At 42.1% G+C, this 21,820-nt stretch overlaps 1 protein-coding gene across 2 annotated transcripts in view; it reads left to right on the plus strand.

The window, feature by feature from the left end:
* Window positions 1-438: 438 nt before the first annotated feature.
* Window positions 439-21,820, plus strand: part of LOC139420421 (supervillin-like) — a 138,251-nt gene continuing 116,869 nt past the window's right edge. For both annotated transcript variants that reach the window (XM_071170503.1, XM_071170532.1), the window contains exon 1: window positions 439-850. The gene's annotated coding sequence lies outside the window, so the exon portion shown is untranslated. The remainder of the gene's footprint in view (window positions 851-21,820) is intronic.

Here is a 21,820-nt window from a genome sequence, read left to right on the forward strand (position 1 = left end):
AGGCGTGTACAGGTGGTTGAGTGCCTTCGCAGCTGACCGTTGTTGCTCCAAGACATTTCCACTTCACAATAACAGCACTTACAGTTGACCATTGTTGCTCCAAGACATTTCCACGTCACAATAACAGCACTTACAGTTGACTGGGGCAGCTCTAGAAGAACGGACTTACTGGAAAGGTGGCATCCTATGACTGTGCCACATTGAAAGTCACTGAGCTCTTTAGTATTGTCCATTCTACTGCCAATGTTTGTCTTTGGGGAATGCATGGCTGTGTGCTCGATGTTATACACCTGAAAGCAACTGCTGTGGCTTAAATAGCCGAATCCACTCATTTGAAGGGCTGTCCACATACTTTTGGCCATGTAGTGTACGTAAAGGCGCCCTGAGAGTCATGATCAAGGGCTACTTTAGACCATGCCCGGATGGCTCTCGTCCTTTAAGAATAGGTTCACGTCGTGCGGAAGCTACTAGCACAAGGCAACTGCGGATAAGTTTGCAAAGCAGGCGAGCGTACGTTTCTATACATACAATGAGAGTTTGCACTTGAGCAAGACCATTCGGAATTGTCAGCGGCGTTTGTTTCTCTCGGGACAGCGTTCCTATTTACTTTTGTAATATAAACAGCGTTTTAGGCGATTATTTAAGGGTTTAGAATAAAGCATCAAAACGTATGGACAGTTGACAAATTCTAAAGAAAATTGATGTTCAAACATCGTATCGTCTGATTTTTCTCTCGTAAACACGAGTGCTTAAAGAATTAGCGAATGACAACTTTTCCCTCAGAATATTCGAAGACGTCATCCATAGGCTAATTGTCACATCGTTTAAAATTCAACAAAGGGTGCCAGTGGTAAGTTCATTTCATTGCATGTTTTTCCACTCACCAAATTACTAATTTTAAATGTTTCGACAATTCCTTCCCCGTTTTATAATGCATTCTTTTTTTGGGATGTTAATTTTGTTCATCTGTGCTAACAATTAATCAATTAACGTTGCACATCAGTGTAAAACAAAAAAACATGCCCTGCTCCCCATTGATTGCCTATTGTAGCCTATTCTCCCTTGCAGTCCATCACTGTCACTTAGCCTATTGCCTTCATTCTCAAGTAACAGTCCATTGACATGATATCATTGGTATATCTGATCAAACGGTCTTAATTCCCCGCACATAAGGTTTCAAGTAAAAGGTTCGCCTTTGGAGAGGTTAGTAACGTCTCAAATGGCACCCAGATAGTGCACATTTTCCACCAGAGCTGGGAATAGGGTGCCATTTGGGACCTAAAGGTACCGAACAGTCATTCCGATTCCCGTGTAAAATTGTATTTTGAGTGGTTAAAACATTAGCCACAATATTAAAAATAAAATAAAAATTTATATTTTATTGCATTTATAAAAAAAAAAATTCTCATGTCAAACAACCAGGAAGTCTGAAAAGACGGACTGAGTGGGCAGGGAGCTCACCTTGACTGACAGTTCTTTGAAAACACCTATGTCAAGCATGGAAGGTGTTGCAGTGAGATGCTCAAACAAATGAGCTAATACGCAAAGCAACAACAAAAACCTGTCATGCATCAAATCGTTGTTTCACAAATTATTTTGTTTATCCAACTAGGGCTGTGATGGTAATTGAATAACTGTGTAACTGACTGTAATGAATGAAGACCGTCATGAAAACAACGGTCAAAACTGTTTAAAATAGGCCTAGGTGACATTTTGGAAAAATCACATGTTAACTCTTATTATCATGTAGATAAACTTGACCTAATAGCGTGAGTGTTTACTAATGATTATAAGCAATTGTTTTGCTTACTTAGTCTATTAAACCATCTACAACTGTGCTCTCCAACTATCGTTTGATGCTCAAGCAGCTAAACCACTAGATGTGAGGTGTTGTAGAAGCACAAGCCTATAGGCTATGGCACTTGTGTGGACTTTCTTTTATAAAATACACATTTTTATTGCTACTAAATAAATAAATTGGTCTTTTTAATGAAGGTTGGATGTGTCAACAGCAGTCGACAAGGTTGTTCTTGCTGAGGCCTAATAATATGCCATTATTGTGTCAAACAGACAATGTGCCAATCCTCTCCAAACTGGCATGGTATAATATAAGTCTTCTTAATTTATAGGCTAATCAACACAGATAAATAGGCTATGGATGTGTATTGGTTTCTATTTTAATGATAATATGAAATTGACAATCGCATAGCCGTCTCTCTCCCCTTCATACTTTCCTTGTCAATATTTTTTTTTTTATAACCTAATTTCATTTTTGGGGTTTTAAAGAAAGGATAAATATTTGCCTTTGTCATACTCTGGTGGCTTTGATTGACTGGTCCATTTACGGGTGTGTAGGAGTTTGCTGATTCTCTCTATAGGCCTATATTTTTTTATTTAACCTTTATTTAATTATGTCCATTCAGAAAGTTTCTTAAAGTAGCCTGTCAGGACTCATCTCTTTAAGAATCAAATGCTCCTGTCATGATTTAAACTTGTAATGGACTATTTTCAGGAGCTTAGACTATTTCTCATTACAGCGTCCTCTCTTTGAAGAACATATGCCATTGCCATCAAATGACCGCAGCAGCGGGTTTGGGACGTTATGCTAATATTTTGGGAAATTTGGAAAAATACATTGGAGTTCGTGTGAATAGATACAGTGCCTTGCAAAAGTATTCATCCTCCTTGGAGTTGTTCCTATGTTATGTTGTTTTTCCTACGATTGCACACAGGTGGACTTTAAGTGTCACATGATCTTTCACGTGATCTTAGTGTGTGTGTATATATACACCTGTTCTGAAAGACCCCAGAGTCTGCAACACCACTGAGCAAGGTGCACAACCAAGGAAGCGGCACCATGAAGACCAAGGAGCTCTCCAAACAGGTCAGGGACAAAGTTGTGGAGAAGTACAGATCAGGGTTGGGTTACAAAAAAAATCTCTGAAACTTTGAACATCCCACAGAACACAATTAAATCCATTATTAAAAAAATGGAAAGAATATGGTACCACAACAAACCTGCCAAGAGATAGCCGTCCAACAAAACTCTCGGACCAGGCAAGGAGGGCATTAATCAGAGAGGCAACAAAGAGACTAACGATAACCCTGAAGGAGCTGCAAAACTCCTATCTCCGTTGCTTAAAGAAAAAAATAAGCTAACATGTTTGTTGTTCGCCAAAAGGCATGTGGGAGACTCCCCTAACATATGGAAGAATGTACTCTGGTCAGATGAGACAAAGATTTAGCCTTTTGGCCATCAAGGAAAATTGTACTTCTGGCGCAAACCCAACACTTCTCATCACCCGAGAACACCCATGTGGGGATGTTTTTCAATGGCAGGGACTGGGGAACTGGTCAGAATTGAAGGAATGATGGATGGCGCTAAATACAGGAACATTCTTGAGGGACACCTGCTTCAGTCTTGCAGAGATTCGAGACTGGGACGGAGGTTCACCTTCCAACAGGACAATGACCCTAAGCATACTGCTAAAGCAACATTTGAGTGGTTTAAAGGGAAACATTTAAATGTCTTGGAATGGCCTAGTCAAAGCCCAGACTTCAATCCAATTGAGAATATGTGGTATGATTTATAGATTGCTGTACACCAGTGGAACCCATCCAACTTGAAGGAGCTGGAGCAGTTTTGCCTTGAAGAATGGGCAAAAATCCCAGTGGCTAGATGTGCCAAGCTTCTAGAGATATGCCCCAAGAGACTTGCAGCTGTAATTGCTGCAAAAGATGTCTTTACGACGTATTGACTTTTGGGGGGTGAATAGTTTTCATTTTTTTTGTCTTATTTCTTGATTATTTCACAAAAAATATTTAGCATCTTAACAGTGGTAGGCATGTTGTGTAAATCAAATGATACAAACACCCCAAAAATCTATTTTAATTCCAGGTTGTAAGGCAACAAAATAGGAAAAATGCCAAGGGGGGTGAATACTTTCACAAGCCACTGTAAGTGGGTCGAAATGGGATTGGAATGAGATTTTATTTGCAGAAAAGCCAACAGACGAGGAAGGCATATCTTTGTCATGCGTTAATGTTGTCAACACATGCGATGGAGTCCTCCAACCTGGCATCTCATTTGTAGATCTATATTTTTAAGTAATAACTTTAATAATTATTAAGACTGATGATGAAGTGCCATGATAATAACAAAGTGTAAAGGCTTGTTTTAAGACTCATAGTCTTGTGAACAAGTGTACAAACAGAATTGTGACCTCTTTTAACATTTTTTTTTTTTTACATGGGGCCTTATAGGCCTAAGACAACAGTAACACGCATATAAACAAAATGGACACATAGGAAAAGGAAAAACCACTAATGTAATGCAATAGTGAAACTGCAATTTTATTTTGTGTCTGATAGCCTGCCTATGCGTTAAGTTGTGACAATCGTCTCCAATCTGTATACGGTTACGTCAGTGGCCTGTACATTGGGCTGGCTAGTTACCATAACCTCAAATTCCAAGACCGTCACAGCCCTTTATCCACCTGTTTGGTTATTGTACCAACACCAATATAGCTAGCTAGCCCAAATGGAATTGTCAGCTATGTTTATCAAGCTAGCGTACTCATCTTGGTCAATTTCAGGTGAAACTTGACAGGGTGAGGTCTGGTTACTTTTCCTTACAAAATATATCCATCTATATATATCATGACTATGAAGTTTGAATGATTCTTCCGTTTGGCATGTCTGATGTAATAACATGACAACTGCGTCAAAGTTTTGGGCAACCCTTCCCCACTTTTTGTTCAATGCTGGCTGAAGACCTACGGTAGCTAGACAGTTACTAGCTAAAACCAGACACGGATGAATGCAGAATCCTGTAAGTATATTTGCCTTTGATAAATAGGGGAAACCTGTAATTATATTTTCAGACACGCTGCAGTAAAATTTTAGCACTAGTAGACTTGCTACCTAGCTATGTAAAACACTCCCCTCTGCGAACACGCCTTCTGTGAAGGCAGTACTTATTTCAATTGTTTAAGAGAATAAGATGTTATCATTGACGTATTTGGATTTTGTGATGTCATAAAATCCAGATGATATTCCCACCTCCTGAATCCAAGTGGCGTGGCAGGTAGCCTAGCGTTTGAGTTTTGGACCACTAACCGAAAGGTCGCTAGATAAAAATAATCTGTCAGTGTGCCCTTGAGCAAGGCACTTAACCCTCATGGCTCTCTGGGTTGCTCTGGATAAGAGTGTCTGCAAAATTACATTTAACATGTTTGACACAGGAGGGGACCAGTAACTTTATGATCAAACCTTATCAATGAAGAAGCAACGGACATTTTTCATACTTTGATCTTGTATCATCCAATTTCATGGAAAATATCATTTTGACTATGCAGGACCTTTTAAGGTTGTGAAACTGGAGAGCCCGGCCAGCACATTGGCGCCCAGAGCAGAATACTTTATTACTAAATGATAGATCACGTTACCCCTAGAACATGTCACCCAATAGCTCAACATCCAGGACCGGAGGCCAGTGGAACGGGCCTAACAATAGGATGGTAGCCTTTATTACTTGGGAGAATACTGCATGTCATACCTTTTGATTTTCGTTGCTGGGGTCCACACCTAAAGGCATCTATACAAACTGGACCTCGGTGCCGCCTAGCCACTCTATCCTCACCCTCGTGGGTATTAGCAAGCTATGTAGTGCTACCTATCAACAGCCATTGTCAGCCAATCATGTAGGGGTTGGAAGCTATGGTGAGCTTTGATTGGTCACTCGCGTTGCAATATCGTGGAAGATTGGAATAAAGTTCAGCTTTCCCCAACTTTAGTCCTGCCCTGTCAGCTCCCTCGCCCATGCTCGCATCGCTCAATGATCCATCCGCTTCTCTCGCTTTCCTTCATTAAAATTGAATGGCTTCCGATGTTTCACCGTGCGATGCAGCTTCCTAGTGTAAATGGCCCGATACTGAAGTCGGCAGATCTTTTCTTTTGAGGCTGTGGTACACACACACACACACACACACACACACACCTGTCCATGTCGGTCAGTGCACTACAACATTGTTTTATCACCCCCTAAACCCACTCCACCCACTGTTTAATCTGTTTGCTCTGCTGTATGGGTTCTTATATAGGATTCTTTTGGGCTTTTTCAAGTCTCTTGAAACAATCCACATTCAGGCTACAATGATTCATGGCCAAGCTGAACTCTCATTAGAGGACTAATAGAGAAGATATGCCTATGGATGGAGTAGCCTATACATGGATCTAAAGCCGATCTATTACCCAAGTAAAGGTGCCGGATTACTGTCTGTCATGTAGGATTTGTCATGGATCTTACTCCTATGAAGCATTATAACAGAACATGGCCAAGATATTCAAATGTTCATAAATGACCAGTATGGTCAAATAATAGGTCGGGGACAGGTAGCACGTACGGTGAACAGGTCAGGATTCCATAGCCGCAGGCAGAACAGTTGAAACTGGAGCAGCAGCACGGCCAGGTGGACTGGGGACAGCAAGGAGTCATCATGCCAGGTAGTCCTGAGGCATGGTCCTAGGGCTCAGGTCCTCCGAGAGAAAGAAAAATAATTAGAGAGAGCATACTTAAATTCACACAGGACACCGGATAAGACAGGAGAAGTACTCCAGATATAACAAACTGACCCTAGCCCCCCGACACACAAACTACTGCAGCATAAATACTGTAGGCTGAGACTAGAGGGGTCAGGAGACACTGTGGCCCCATCCGATGATACCCCCGGACAGGGCCAAACCGGAATAATATAACCCCACCCACTTTAACCAAAGCACAGCCCCCACACCACTAGAGGGATATCTTCAACCTCCAACTTACCATCCTGAGACAAGGCCGAGTATAGCCCACAAAGATCTCCGCCACGGCACAGCCCAATGGGGGGGGGGGGGGATTATGACAGGAATATTATGTAAGTATCCCTGACCTCGTGTTCTCATTCTGTCTAGCTTTTGAGCATGTCGTTAACTGACGATCTGTTGTAGATGGCGCCAGCGGACTAGCCTAAATGCTCATTAGGCCTGTTTTCATAACCTATTTCAGACTGTTGTCAGTTCAAGGTAGAACACCAAGACCAATAAACTAGTGTTGTGTTAATCCTCCCTTATTTGGCAGGTAGGGTAGGTATACAAGTACCTGCCAAATAAAGACCTGCTCCATACCCTAATTACGAAGACCCTATTACCTCTCACTTGGAAGTGGTCTTGAAGGATAATAATTTATTGTGCGCTCAGTGTGTGTGTGTGTGTCCACTGAGTGCAGGCAGTGAAACTAGTAGATCTGCCTCAGTCAGAGATGAGAAGAACATTTATTCTTGAACATTGCAGGGGAATGGGATGGGTGATGAGGGCCAAACTATTACAAGTATTTACCTTTGTGTAATCGTATTACTAAGGAATGGGTGGTGGATAGGACTGGGAATTGCCAGAGACCTTGCAATACGATATTAAATCGATACTTAACTGCCGATACCAAATGTATTGCGATTCTCAAGATTCTATATATATTGCGATTCGTTCCAAGCATATTGTTCATTATATGCCTGCTACAGAGAGACGAGGGAGAATGACAATGAGTTTTGATCAGTCATGGAAATAAGTGCTGGAAACATGAAAAATACAGGTGTTTTGGTGCAGGTACAGCAGACTAACGCTACCTAGCAAAAAAACAAAGTATTGTCAAGAGGTATCTCTAAGTAGTGGTGGGGTGGGTGACTACCTACCCAGCCTTGACCCTCCATTGTAACTGGCGAAGACGATGGGTATATCCCAAATGGCAACCTATTCCCTATATAGTGCACTCATTTTGACCAGGGCCCTATCCTATGGGGCAGTTTTGCCAACCATATGATGCTGATATCTATGATCTGTGTACCACGGAACTAGAATAAGATTCTATTTTTGTTTGTACCACAAGCAACTGCACTGTTAGTATAGGTCATGCCCAATGCACCATAATCATGCAGTCAAGTAGCAGTAAATGCTTTTAATACTTTTTCTGTTTTGCTCTATACTTCAGTCCTTCAAGAAGTGAACTTTAAAAATATATATATATTTTTAATTTCACCTTAATTTAACCAAGTAGGCTAGTTGATAGTTGAGAACAAGTTATCATTTACAACTGCGACCTGGCCAAGATAAAGCAAAGCAGTTCGACACATACAACAACACAGTTACACATGGAATAAACAAACATACAGTAGAAAAAGTCTATATACAGGCCAGTGTGTACAAATAAGGGAGGTAAGGCAATAAATTGGCCATGGTGGCGAAGTAATTACAATATAGCAATTAAACACTGGAATGGTAGCTGTGCAGAAGATGAATGTGCAAGTAGAGATACTGGTGTGCAAAGGAGCTAGATAAATAAACGCAGTATGGGGATGAAGTAGTTGGAAGGGCTATCTACAGATGGGCTATGTGCAGTGATCTGTGAGCTGCTCTGACAGCTGGTGCTTAAAGCTAGTGAGGGAGATATGAGTCTCCAGCTTCAGTGATTTTTGCAGTTCATTCCAGTCATTGGCAGCAGAGAACTGGAAGGAACATCCGCTATCTGGATTTGGGTGGAGAAATGGGGAGGCTTGGGCAAGTTGCTGTGGGGCTGTTGACTGGAGTATGGGTAGCCAGGTGGAAAGCATGGACAGCAGTGAAAAAATGCTTATTGGAATTCTCAATTATCGTGGATTTATTGGTGGTGACAGTGTTTCCTAGCCTCAGTGCAGTGGGCAGCTGGGAGGAGGTGCTCTTATTCTCCATGGACTTTACAGTGTCCCAGAACTTTTTGGAGTTTGTGCTACAGGATGCAAATTTCTGTTAGGAAAACAAAGGCTAACTTTTTCAAACTGCCTGTGTATATTGGTTCTTAACTTCCCTGAAAAGTTGAATATCACAGGGGCTATTCGATGCCAATGCAGTACGCCACAGGATGTTTTTGAGCTGGTCAAGGGCAGTCAAGTCCGGAGTGAACCTTGGCCTATATCTGTTCCTGGTTAAATTATTTTTGAATGGGGCATGCTTATTTAAGATGGTGAGGAATGCACTTTTTAAAGAATAACCAGGCATCCTCTACTGATGGAATGAGGTCAATATCCTTCCAGAATAACCGGGCCAGGTCGCTGAAGTGTTTTAGGGAGCATTTGTCAGAGATGAGGGGTGGTCTTTTGACCACAGACCCATTTCAGACGCAGATAATGAGGAAGTGATCGCTTAGATCCTAGTTGAAGACAGCATAGGTGTATTTGGAGGGCAGGTTGGTTAGGATGATATCTATGAGGGGGCTCGTGTTTACGTATTTGGGTTTGTACCTGGTAGGTTCATTGATCATTTGTGTGAGATTGAGGGCATCAAGCTTAGATTGTAGGATGGCTGGGGTGTTAAGCATGTCCCAGTTTAGGTCACCTAACAGCACGAGTTCTGAAGATCGATGGGGGGCAATCAATTCACATATGGTGTCCAGGACACAGCTGAGGGCAGAAGGTGGTCTATAGCAAGCGGCAACGGTGAGAGACTTGTTTCTGGAAAGGTGGATTTTTAAAAGTAGAAGCTCAAATTGTTTGTGCACAGACCTGGATATTAAGGCAGAACTCTGTAGGCTTTCTCTGCATTAGTTTGCAACTCTGCCCCCTTTGGCAGTTCTATCTTGGCGGAAAATGTTATAGTTAGGGATGAAAATTTCAGGGTTTTTGGTGGTCTTCCTAAACCAGGATTCAGACACTGCTAGGACATCTGGGTTGGCAGAGTGTGCTAAAGCAGTGAATAAAACAAACTTAGGGAGGAGGCTTCTAATGTTAACATGCATCAAACCAAGGCTTTTACGGTTACAGAAGTCAACAAATGAGAGCACCTGGGGATTGGGAGTGGAGCTAGGCACTGCAGGGCCTGGATTAACCTCTACGTCACCAGAGGAACAGAGTAGGATATGGGTACGGCTAAAGGCTATAAGAACTGGTCGTCTAGTATGTTTGGAACAGAGAGTAAAAGGAGCAGGTTTCTGGGCACGGTAGAATAGACTTGAATATGCATAATGTACAGACAAAAGTATGGTAGGATGTGAATACAGTGGAGGTAAACCTATGCATTGAGTGACGATGAGTGATATATTGTCTCTAGAAACATTCAAACCAGGTGAGGTCACTGCTTGTGTGGGAGGTGGAACTAAAGGGTTAACTAAGGAATATTGAGCAGGGCTAGAGGCTCTACAGTGAAATACGGCAATTACTAACCAAAACAGAAATGGACAAGGCGTATTGACATTATGGAGAGGCATGCGTAGCCGAGTGATCATAGGGGTCCAGTGTGTAGCTCGGCGGGCCGGAGACACAGCGATTCAGACAGCTAGCGGGCCGGGGCTAGTAGAAAGGCCTTAGAGGGACGTCTCAAAGGAAGATGTTTGTTGTAGCCCCCTTGTGCTGTTACGTCGGCAGACTAGTTGTCATGGATCAGCAGGGCTCCGTGTGGGAAAAGGTTCCAGGCCAATTGGCAAAACAGGTATAGTGCCCAAAGAATTTGTCCGATGGGCCTCTTCAGCTAACAGTCTGATATGCTTTAGACAGCTAGTGGGCCGTGGCTAGCAGATGGGCATTCTGGTGGCGTGCCTGGGCCTTCAGTGAGGTCCTACACAGTCCCACCCGAATTAATCCACCTCTTATTACCATCATTATGATGCCATGGCTCTAGACACTATACATTTAGACAAACGCAGTATAACCAGGCGTTGTGTCACCTTGAAATTTACATTTTTATTCAGAGAATTGCAGGGGAAGAGTACAATACCTTTTCATTGTGCAGCTCCGTTACCCTGCACGCTTGTTCGTTGAGCTGTAGATCCAATCGGGTGTCCCCAAAAGTTTTCAAAAGCACCATTGCTTGTAAGTGCCCAGCTGTACTTCGGTGTCTCGTTGCTGCCTTGGTTAGTCAACTCAAATTTGCAAAGCCAGTGTGGCTCCAAACACAATCGATCACTTGCAAATAATAGGCATTCCCAGCAGTACAGTTTGCAGTGCTTCTCGGAGCCTGTGAGCCATTGATAGCGCTCGTAGTTGGAACTTTGAAAGTGGCGAACGAACCCCTTTCCCGCCTGTGACAGGCTTTGTAGCGTCGGCGTCGGGCGACTTCTCCTGACAATGTCTTAACTTTTCTTGAAAAGTTTGTCTTGAGAATGGCGTTATAATTATATCCTCGACCAAATCGATATCTTCTCCTCCTTCCGACATTGTGGGTTGAAAAAACAGCTTAGTAGAACGCAAATTAATTTGTTTATCAAATTCAGTTTCCTAGTTCTGAGGTTCTGCATAGACCTGCCCATATAGGACCTGCCTCTCAATATTGGTAATCCAATCAAAAGACGTGCAAGCACTACGCCTGCTAGCTGGCTCCTGTGTAACACTCGTACAATAGCCAACTCTAAAGCTGATTGGTTGGCACTGAATTTTAATTTCCATTCACTTTAAGCTACAAGCGCCCGCACTGTTGATTCTGAAGGCCTGAGGGCAGATTTTAGACCCCTGGCAACACATGATGGATGAATATGATTGGAAAAAAGATCTTAACATAAAGACCAGCCCTCCAAATCTCAACCTGGGGCTGGAAGCAGTGCAACCAAGAGGAAAGCTATGAAATGAAGAGTATAACTCTTACTCTGGGGAATAATTGAATACATATTTGTGGGAAAATATATTTAAAAAAAATTATATTCTGATGATGTTTAGGCCAGCAGAGAAGGCCTTGCTGGCCCTGACGGCCCACCACTGGGTTTTATGTCAGTAGTCCAGTTGTGTTGGGTCGGCGGGGTTCCGTGTCGGCATTAAAAAGGGGTCCAGGCCAATTGGAAAAATAGGCATTGAAGCCCAAGGAGTGGCTGATGGACCTCTTCGGCTAGCCGGGAGATGGGCCTAGCAAAGGCTTGCTCCAGGCTAATTGGTTCTTGCTTTGGGACAGAGACGTTAGGCAGGAGTGGCCACTCGGATAGCAGCTAGCTAGCTGCGATGATCCATGTGAAAAGGTTCAGAGCTTGCGGTAGGAATCCGGAGATATGGATAAAAATACGTCCGATTTGCTCTGGTTTGTATCGCGCTGTGCAGACTGGCGTGAGTTGTCCGGGCTAAAGGTAGCTGATGACCGCTAGCAGTGGTTCCAGTTCAAAAGTAAAGAAAATAGCAGATCCATACCACATTGGGTGAGGCGGATTGCAGGAGAGTATGTTGAGGTTAAGATTTTTTTGATAAAAAAATAATAATAATATGTGTGTGTATGACAAGACGAGGACAAAAGATGTCTGACTGCTACGCCATCTTGGATACGAACTTAATCTGTCTCGCTGAATTACCATGTTCTGATGTCTGCAGAGGATTATGAAACTGGCATTGTGTGTTTTTCGTACAGTAGAATTTGTCTAAGAAACAAATATAATAATTGGACTATTACAAAATTAACCTTGTTTTGACAGAATTTATTTAACCTTATGGAAGAAATTGCTCAAATTTGAAAGTGCAAAAACATGAAGAAAAATGTCTCTCAAAGACTAATAAAGTTAGCAGGATAATAGGTATCAGGATTAGTTGATGTGACTCATCTCCAACAGACTCATGTTCTTACCAAAGAGATTTTCTTCACATTCAAATCCAAACTGCTCAAACTGTTGTCTTCCTCTCTATTCCTCATACAGTATATACAAGTTGATTGGCACCATTTTTCACCACTAAAATCAGCCGCTGGTGTTGTCCTTGACTTGACATCTGTAGCGTTGCCTGTTGATTTGAAGAACAACAGAAAATTAGCAGTAGGGTGTTAGATGAAATCGATGACTGGACTGGCCATGGTATGAATGAATAGTGAGCACTGTGTTGGAAAACACGCTAATTGTCTGATATGATGGTAGCAACAGGACAGCTGTAGGGCCTGTCCCAAATGGCAATCATTGTTAGGCACCATTTTGGACTCAGATATTGTGTTGTATGACCATCGTATCACCTTGGCAACCGCCCCTCCTAGTACTTGGACCATCGCAGTCTATCCATCCCATAATTGGCTTCCTGGACTGATCTTATCCTTTCACAGCTGGCTATGATTATCTGTAACCCCCCCCAGTACAAGCCAACAGCGTTTGATAAGTGCCTGGCCTCCGTCTGTGGATGCGTTCCCAATGACACCCTATTCCTATATGTAGTCACTACTTTTTAATAGGGCCCATAAATCTCTGGTCAAAAGTAGTGCACTTTATAGCGCATCTGGTACAATTTGGGATGTGGCCTCTGTTTGCCTACCCACTGTGTTTCCAGAGTTCCTAACTCTATATTTCAGAGTGGGAAATGCTCTCCTGCTGTGGTTACATAAGGTCTGTTGGGTGTTACATTGTTTTGGGGGCTGGGGAGAGGGTTCACAGGGTTAGGGGCCCAGAGTTGGGGGGCCTCACCCTCCTACTCTGTCACCCCCCCCCCCCCCCCTCTTTGGGGGGATTGAAAGCAGATGGGGGGGGTTGAGGTTGGCGTTTTGCTCTGCTCCGTCTCCCTGTTGTGAAGAAAGAGTCCATGTTTGTGGTAAAGCGGGGTTCCACCTGTGTGTAATGCACCAGATACAGAGCTGGATGATGCCTGTGTGCATCCCAAATGGCACCTTGGTCAAAAGTAGTGCACTACATGGAATAGGGTGCCATTTGATTATCTCGTTGTGCTGTGGCCCCTCTGGGCCCCCTCATTATTAAGTTCTGATGATGGTGTGATGCGATGGACTGGAGCATAATGTTTTGGGTTGGCTTTGTTGCCATGGAGACACGAGTAAAATGTGTCTCAAACACTGTTGATTGATACAGATGTAATGCAATCCCTCAAACAATCGCACCTCTGTGTTCTCCAAAAGTCCAACGATATCCCAAATACTTCATTTATGATCAACGCTAAAGCAGGTCTGAAGTTGATGCTGAAATCAATCCTGCGGTTTCTTGATTAAACAAGTATAATGCATGGAAACTAAATCGCCCCCAACCGATTTACAACCATGTACAGAAGCTACCACATAAAACCAACCCCATGAACTCACTTGGTTTACAGTGAGATTACTATACGTTGAGGGACTGCATGGAGTAGAGTAGATTACATGTTAGAGCGATAACTGAGGGATTTCCTGATCTGCTGAAACTACTGAACAAACAGCAGCATTGACGGGGATGTGCAGTAGAGTGCCAAGTGCAACGTTTCATTTTAAATTATTATTCAAAGAAAAAATGTAAACGTATATCTCATTGGAGACTTTCTTAAATCCAGGAAATTCCTGAGTGCCCTAATTGCAGGCCAATCCATTTGTGCAGTATTCACATCATTGGATAAAATGCCATTGATTTGCAAGCCGTATTTCCCTCACAAACCCAAACAATCTGGAGTTTGCACTAAGATAGAGTGGACTAAGTGTTCACTAATGCGATGGACAAAGGCAATTAAACAGGCACTTCTCAGATGTTTGGGTTGTAATGCCTAATGCCCACTGCATAAATGGGTGGTAGTGTCTGCCTCTGTTTCCATAAATCTGATTAAGTGCTTACATCAGAATTTAAACATCAAAACATTTAGTGACTTGAGGCCTATAGCCTGCAGGCTTCAGTGTTTTAAAGTTTTCAAAGTTTATTCACCAGGGGCACAGGATGCAAATGGTGTGAAACAATACATTGAAATTCTTACCTTGAGAGCTCTTTCCCAACAATGCAGTGATATTGTTAATATAGATATAAAAATATATATTGTTAAAACGATGTGAGTTTTAAAAAAACACAAGAATACAGGTCTGTGCCAGTACCTATGGCTGGGCGATATGGCCAAAACATCATCATGGTATTTTTCACATTGATGACAGTACTTTATGTTTTTGATTGATAAACTTCTGAATTTGTTTTGAGTAGTGTGTGACCCTAGGGTGGCATCACATATATATATATATATATATATATATATATATATAAGTGATTTCAATGGGTCTTTCTCCATTCGGATTGCTTTACACTGTTCAACTTCAACCTAAAATTTACATCTCCTGCACTCATTTGAGATCAATTCCACACTGCCACAATATGGGCAAAAATACTAGGCCTTATTTTTTACCAAATGTTGCAATTGCGATTTAGATCGAAACACTTGGGTGAACTTTTGGAATTATGGAAATAGAATGTTTATTATAATTCCATAGTTAGAATATAATTAATAGTGGGTACTTTGAATGACATGACAACTAATGAAAATGCCATGGACGAGTTATTGTGACAAGAGTAGGAACCAAAGTGATGATCAGTGTTTCCTAAGGGAGCCTAGTCTTTGGCTACATTAAAGCTTTATTCATATAGCCAACATATTTCACCTTGATTTAAAAGATACTGTTGCACAAACAACATGCTGATTTAAGCCCCCACCAGTACTGGTATCAGGATTTATTAGCTAGCTACGTTTGCGCGAACTCACTACTTTTATTAGCTAGCCAGCTAACTAGCGATTAGCATTAGTGGCTAACACGATTTAGCTTAACTTGCTAAGAAAATACAAACTAGCTGTTTGCAGATGTAAGAAACACAAACTAATATTGTAATTGTAGAACGCTTGTGGATTTATGTTAAGATCAAAGTAGAAACATCGTTGTCATCAACATTGTTGCGTGTGCTGCATTGACTATGCAGACTGAACGAAAGTCTGGTGGTCAATCAGTGACAGGAGGTGGGACTAGGTCTGTGTGGAAAGCGGCGCGGAGAGAGATGACTCCAGTAGCTGAGTAAACAATAAAAATGGATGTTACAAACGGCGTATCACATTTTAACAAACCAAACATTAAAATAGTTATAGAAGGTAAAAACCAAACCGGTCTGTGCATAAATACCGGTGTGTGTGTGTATATAGTAAAATACGGTATATCGCCCAGCCCTACCAGTACCTTATTCAATGTGCAGGGGTACTGGAGTGGTTGAGGTGGTTTTAAGCACTAATGGAAATCAATGGACATCAGTGTAATGGAGTAATAAATCTAATCAATAATCGTTTTAGGAGCATAAGTTGTCTGAGTGGGTAGAGACCTGTGGATGGGCAGAGGGAGGGCAGTAGTTAGCCATTTAAGCAGAGTGTGAATTACACCATGACATTTATGGGCCTAACAAAGGTGTAATTTAAACTGTAAAAATGTTTTACTTTTTAATGTGGCATGAACACAACCAGTCCTGATATTTTCCCCTGGATGTGAAACAAATCACTTCAGAAAGTAGGCTAACTGTGCATGTTCGTCTACTCCAACATACACTGAACAAAAATGTAAACGCAACATGTAAAGTGTTGGTTTCATGAGATGAAACAAAAGATCCCAGACATTTTCCATATGCACAAAGAATTTCTTCACAAGCTGTCAAATGTCTCGGAAGCTAATCTGTGTGCTCGTTGTTCTCACTAGGGCCTTGACCTGACTGCAGTTCGGTGTCGGGACCAACTTCAGTGGGCAAATGCTCTCCTTAGATGGCCACTGGCACGCTGGAGAACTGTGCTCTTAACAGATGAATCGTGGTTTCATCTGTACCGGGTGTATGGTGTTGTGTGGGTTAGCGGTTTGCTGATGTCAACGTTGTGAACAGAGTGCCCCATGGTGGGGTTATGGTATTCGCTACGGACAACCAACACAATTGCATTTTATCTATGGCAATTTGAAGGCACAGATATATCTTGACGAGATCCTGAGGCCAATTGTAATGCCATTCATCCGCCGCCATGTTTCAGCATGATAATGCATGGCCCCATTGTTGCAAGGAACTGTACACAATTCCCGGAAGGTGAAAATGTCCCAGTTCTTCCATGGCCTGCATACTCACTAAACATGTCACCCATTTGAGCGTGTTTGGAATGCTCTAGATCAACACGCATGACCAGCGTGTTCCAGTTTGCGCCAATATCCAGTAACTTCATACAGCCATTTTGAGAGTGGAATAACATTCCATAGGCCACAATCAACAGCCTGATCAACTCTATGCGAAGATGTTATGCTGCATGAGGTGTCACACCAGATACTGACTGGTTTTCTGATCTACACCCCATTTTTTTAATTTTATTTTTTAAAGGTATCTGTGACCAACAGATGCATATCTGTATTCCCAGTAAATCCATAGATTAGGTCCAAAATAATTTATTACAATTGGCTGATTTCCTTATGTGCCTCAGTCAAATCTTTGAAAATGTTTTCTATATTTTTATTTGGTGCAATTCCAGCATTCAAGCTGCATGTATACTTGCATCATTTGAAGAAATGGACTTAAACAAAAACATCAGTGTGCATAATGACATTCAGCGATTGCCATTGATTTGGCCTACATTAATTGATGTGTCTTGTTCATAAATGAAAAAAATAAATAAATAAAAATGTTGTAGCCTGAAAAGTCACGACCACAGAAATGTGTTTGACTGTCCTGGGAAAAACGGGTACACTAGTGAAGCGCGGGTTGAATCCTAACCCACAGACCCTGCGGTTATATCTGTGAGGCGGGTGGGGTTTAGGGTTATAAAATATTGTGTGGATGAAGGGCCGGTGGGTGTCAGATTGGGTGAATAAAAGGAAAACAATAGCTTTCCTTATACATGAATGTATAATTATTGTGCAATTTATATCTATAGCCCTAGATTTAGGTTTTTCTTTTATTTTAGGCTCTGGCATTTAGTGCCTACTCATTTTGGGCCTAACTGTGCCCGTGCCAAATGGCCTACACTCCAAATGATTTTGGGAACAGGCAGAAAATGTTTTGATCCACGGAGGCAAAAAGGTAGTGGTGGAAAAAGTATCCAATTGTCATACTTAAGTAAAGATGCACTACATGACCAAAAGTATGTTGACACCTGCTCATCTTACATCTCATTCCAAAATCATGGGTATTAATATGGAGTTGGTCAACCGTTTTGCTGCCATAACAGCCTCCACTCCTCTGGGAAGGCTTTCCACTAGATGTTGGAACATTATTGCGGGGACTTGCTTCCATTCAGCCACAACAACATTCGTGAAGTCGGGCACTGATTCGGCCTGGCTCGCAGTGGGCATTCCAATTCATCCCAAATGTGTTCGATGGGGTTGAAGGCTCTGTGTAGTCCAGTAAAGTTCTTCCACACCGATCTCGAAAAACCCATTTCTGTATGGACCTCGCTTTGTGCACGGAGGTATTGTCATGTTGAAACAGGAAACGGCCTTCCCCAAACTGTTGTCACAAAGTTGGAAGTACAGACTCTCATTTACACTGTAGTGTTAAGGTTCCCTTCACTGGAACTATGGGGCCTAGTCCGAACCATGGAAAAACAGCCCCAGACCATTATTCCTCTTTCACAGAACTTTACAGTTGGCAATATGCATTGGGGCAGGTAGCTTTCTCCTGGCATCTGCCAAACCCAGAATAGTCCGTCGGACTGCCAGATGGTGACGTGTGATTCACCACTCCAGAGAACGCATTTCCACTGCTCCAGGGTCCAATGGCGGCGAGCTTTACAGCACTCCAGCCGAAGCTTGGCATTACACATGGTGATCTTAGGCTTGTGTGCGGCTGCACGGCCATGGAAACCCATTTCATGAAGCTCCCGACAAACAGTTATTGTGCTGAAGTTGCTTCCAGAGGCAGTTTGGAACTCGGGGGTGCGTGTTGCAAATGAGGACAGACGATTATTACATGCTACGCGTTTCAGCACTCGGTGGTCCCGTTCTGTGCGCGTGTGTGGCCTACCACTTTGCGGGTGACCTGTTGTTGCTCCTAGAAGTTTACACGTCACAAAAGCAGCACTTACAGTTGACCGGGCAGCTCTACCAAGGCAGACATTTCACAAACTGACTTGTTGGAAAGGTGGCATCCTATGACCATGCCACGTTAAGTCACTGAGCTCTTCAGTAAGGGCATTCTACTGACAATGTTTGTTTTATGGAAATTGGATGGCTCTATTTTATATGCCTGTCAGCTATATATATCACACACACAGAGAGAGAGAGTACCAGTCAACCGTTTGGATAAACCTACTAATGCAAGGGGTTTCCTTTATTTGTACTATTTTCTACATTATTTTTACTATTTTCTACATTGTAGAATAATAGTGAAGACATCAACTATGAAATAACACATGGAATCCTGTAGTAAACAAAAAGGTGTTCAACAAATCAAAATATATTTTAAATTTGAGATTCTTCAAATAGCCACCCTTTGCCTTGGCACACTTTTGGAATTCTCTCAACCAGCTTCATGAGGTAGTCACCTGGAATGCATTTCAATTAACAGGTTATTTGTGGAATTTCTTTCCTTAATGCGTTTGAGCCAATCTGTTGTGACAAGGTTGGGGTGGTATTCAGAAGATGGTCCTATTTGGTAAGAATATTATGGCAAGAACAGCTCAAATAAGCTAAGGGAAATGACAGTCCGTCATTACTTTAAGACATGAAGGTCGGTCAATTTGGAGAATTAAGAACTTTGAACATTTCTTCAAGTGCAGTCGCAAAAACCATCAAGCCCTTTGATACGGGCTCTCATGAGGTTCGCCACGGAAAAGGAAGACCCAGAGTTGCTGCAGAGGAATCGTTCTAGCCTCAGAAATTTCAGCCCAAATAAATGGTTCAAAGTTCAAGTAACAGACACATCTCAACATCAACTGTTCATCGGAGACTGCGTGAATTAGGCCTTCATGGTCGAATTGCTGCAAAGAAACCACTACTAAAAGGACCCCAATAAGAAGACTTGCTTGGGTCAAGAAGCATGAGCAATGGACATTAGACTGGTGGAAATCTGTCCTTTGGTCTGATGAGTCCAAATTTGAGATTTTTGGTTCCAACTGCCATGTTTTTGTGACGCAGAGTAGGTGAACGGATGATCTCCGCATGTGTGGTTCCCACCGTGAAGCATGGAGGAGGTGGTCTGGGGGTGCTTTGCTTGTGACACTGATTTATTAAAAAATTCAAGGCACACTTAACCAGTATGGCTACCACAGCATTCTGCAGCAACACGCCATCCCATCTGGTTTGCGCTTAGTGTGACTATAATCTGTTTTTCAACAGGACAATGACCCAATGACCAAGGAGAGTGATGGAGTGCTTTGTCAGATGACCTGACCTCGACAGTCACCCAACCTCAACCCAATTGAGATGTGACCGACAGTCTCAAATCGGTCTTATGTAGCAACATTTGAAATTGTGTTTTTTTTTTACATTTGATAAACGTAGAGACTCAGCTACAAAATGGTATATCATACACTGCATTTTTGATGAACAATGGGAAAGCAATTCTGCCTTGGAAGTCGATAAACTTGTAAACTCACTTTTGAGAAAATGGCCAATAAATGTTTTGGTACCTAGTGAAGAGCTCGTTGTCTACACCTATTCAGCATTGTTCACACCCTCTTAAGCTTTAGCCCCACCCATCTCGTTTCGCTCTTGGAGTGTTCAGAACGCACACCTGGCGCTCTGGCGTTTTTAGATTTTTACATTTTTTATATATTAGATTTTTTTAACCTCTGGATAACATGAAAACAGCTCTGTTGGCAACAATTTCATTTGTTTTTTTTGCTGACATTTACTGACACCGGCCATATTCAACGTGTGTTAGTAAATTCATCAGTTATTCTGCGCTCTGGCATACTGACTGAATTTATGAACGCACCCGAAATGGTTACTTGCATAGTGGTGTCTTTTGCTAAGACTTGTAGCTAGCTAGGTAAACAATGTGTAGGATCATACACATAACGTTTGCTAGCGAGCCAGCCAGCCAATGTTAGCTAGTTAAACAACCATGAACATGGTGCCTAATCGTGTCGTTACTACCCTGCATGAATCTGCTGGGAGCTAACCAACCAGGTTCAATGTTTGCTAGCTAACATTATGCTCTAACTAGCCAAGCAAACAGCTCTGGGATACGAATAATATGTAACGGTAGCTAGGGAGCCAGCTAGCTAGCTAACAGTACACTTTAGCTTGAAAGCCACTTTCTTTCAAATTAAAAACTTGTAATATCTGAATGTGGCAAGCTCGACTGTTACCCGTATACATCATCATGTATGATGGACGTGTCACCCCGAGACAGGTGTTTTCTCCATCTCTTTAGCTATCATACTCTAATTCCACTGATTTCAATACTCAAACCTCCAGAAAGTGGGGATCAACATTTATGCAGCTCCACTACACAATTTTTTTTTAAAGCCGCGTTCGACAGGATTACCAACAGACTGGCCAACTCAAATAGGCAGAAGCCTGCTATATGGTAGACCAATCCGAACTCCCCTCTCGGCATGTCCAGCCCACTTATTATCTCAGACTATCATGGCTAGGTGGGAAGGTTGCTGTCTTTCTGTAGCTTAACCAACTAGGCTCGTAATTTACAGATGGCATACAAGTTTAAGGCACATGAAAGTTCACATGTTCCAGAAGGCATTTTCTTATTTAAAAAAATATATAATAATTAACATTCAAATGGCTCTCCTGAAACGAGTCACGGATGAGTTGGACCATAGAGTGAAGGAAAAGCAGCCAACAAGTGCTCCGCATATGTGGGAACTCTGTTGAAAAGCATTCCAGGTGAAGCTGGTTGAGAGAATGCCAGGAGTGTGCAAAGCTGTCAAGGGTGGCTACTTTCAAAAATCTAAAATATATTTTGATTGAACTTTTTGGGGGTTACCACATGATTCCATGTGTTATTTCATAGTTTTGATGTCTTCACTATTATTCTACAATGTATAAAAATAATATAACGAAAAAACCCGTGAATGAGTAGGTGTCAACTGTTGACTGGTACTGAGATTTATTTATAGAGGGATGTTTCTATGGGCTACAACTGTCCACGGATGGTAAGGAGAAAACCAGTACT

The sequence above is a fragment of the Oncorhynchus clarkii genome, chromosome 11 (assembly GCF_045791955.1).
Source record: "Oncorhynchus clarkii lewisi isolate Uvic-CL-2024 chromosome 11, UVic_Ocla_1.0, whole genome shotgun sequence".
NCBI classification, from domain to species: Eukaryota; Metazoa; Chordata; class Actinopteri; order Salmoniformes; family Salmonidae; genus Oncorhynchus; species Oncorhynchus clarkii.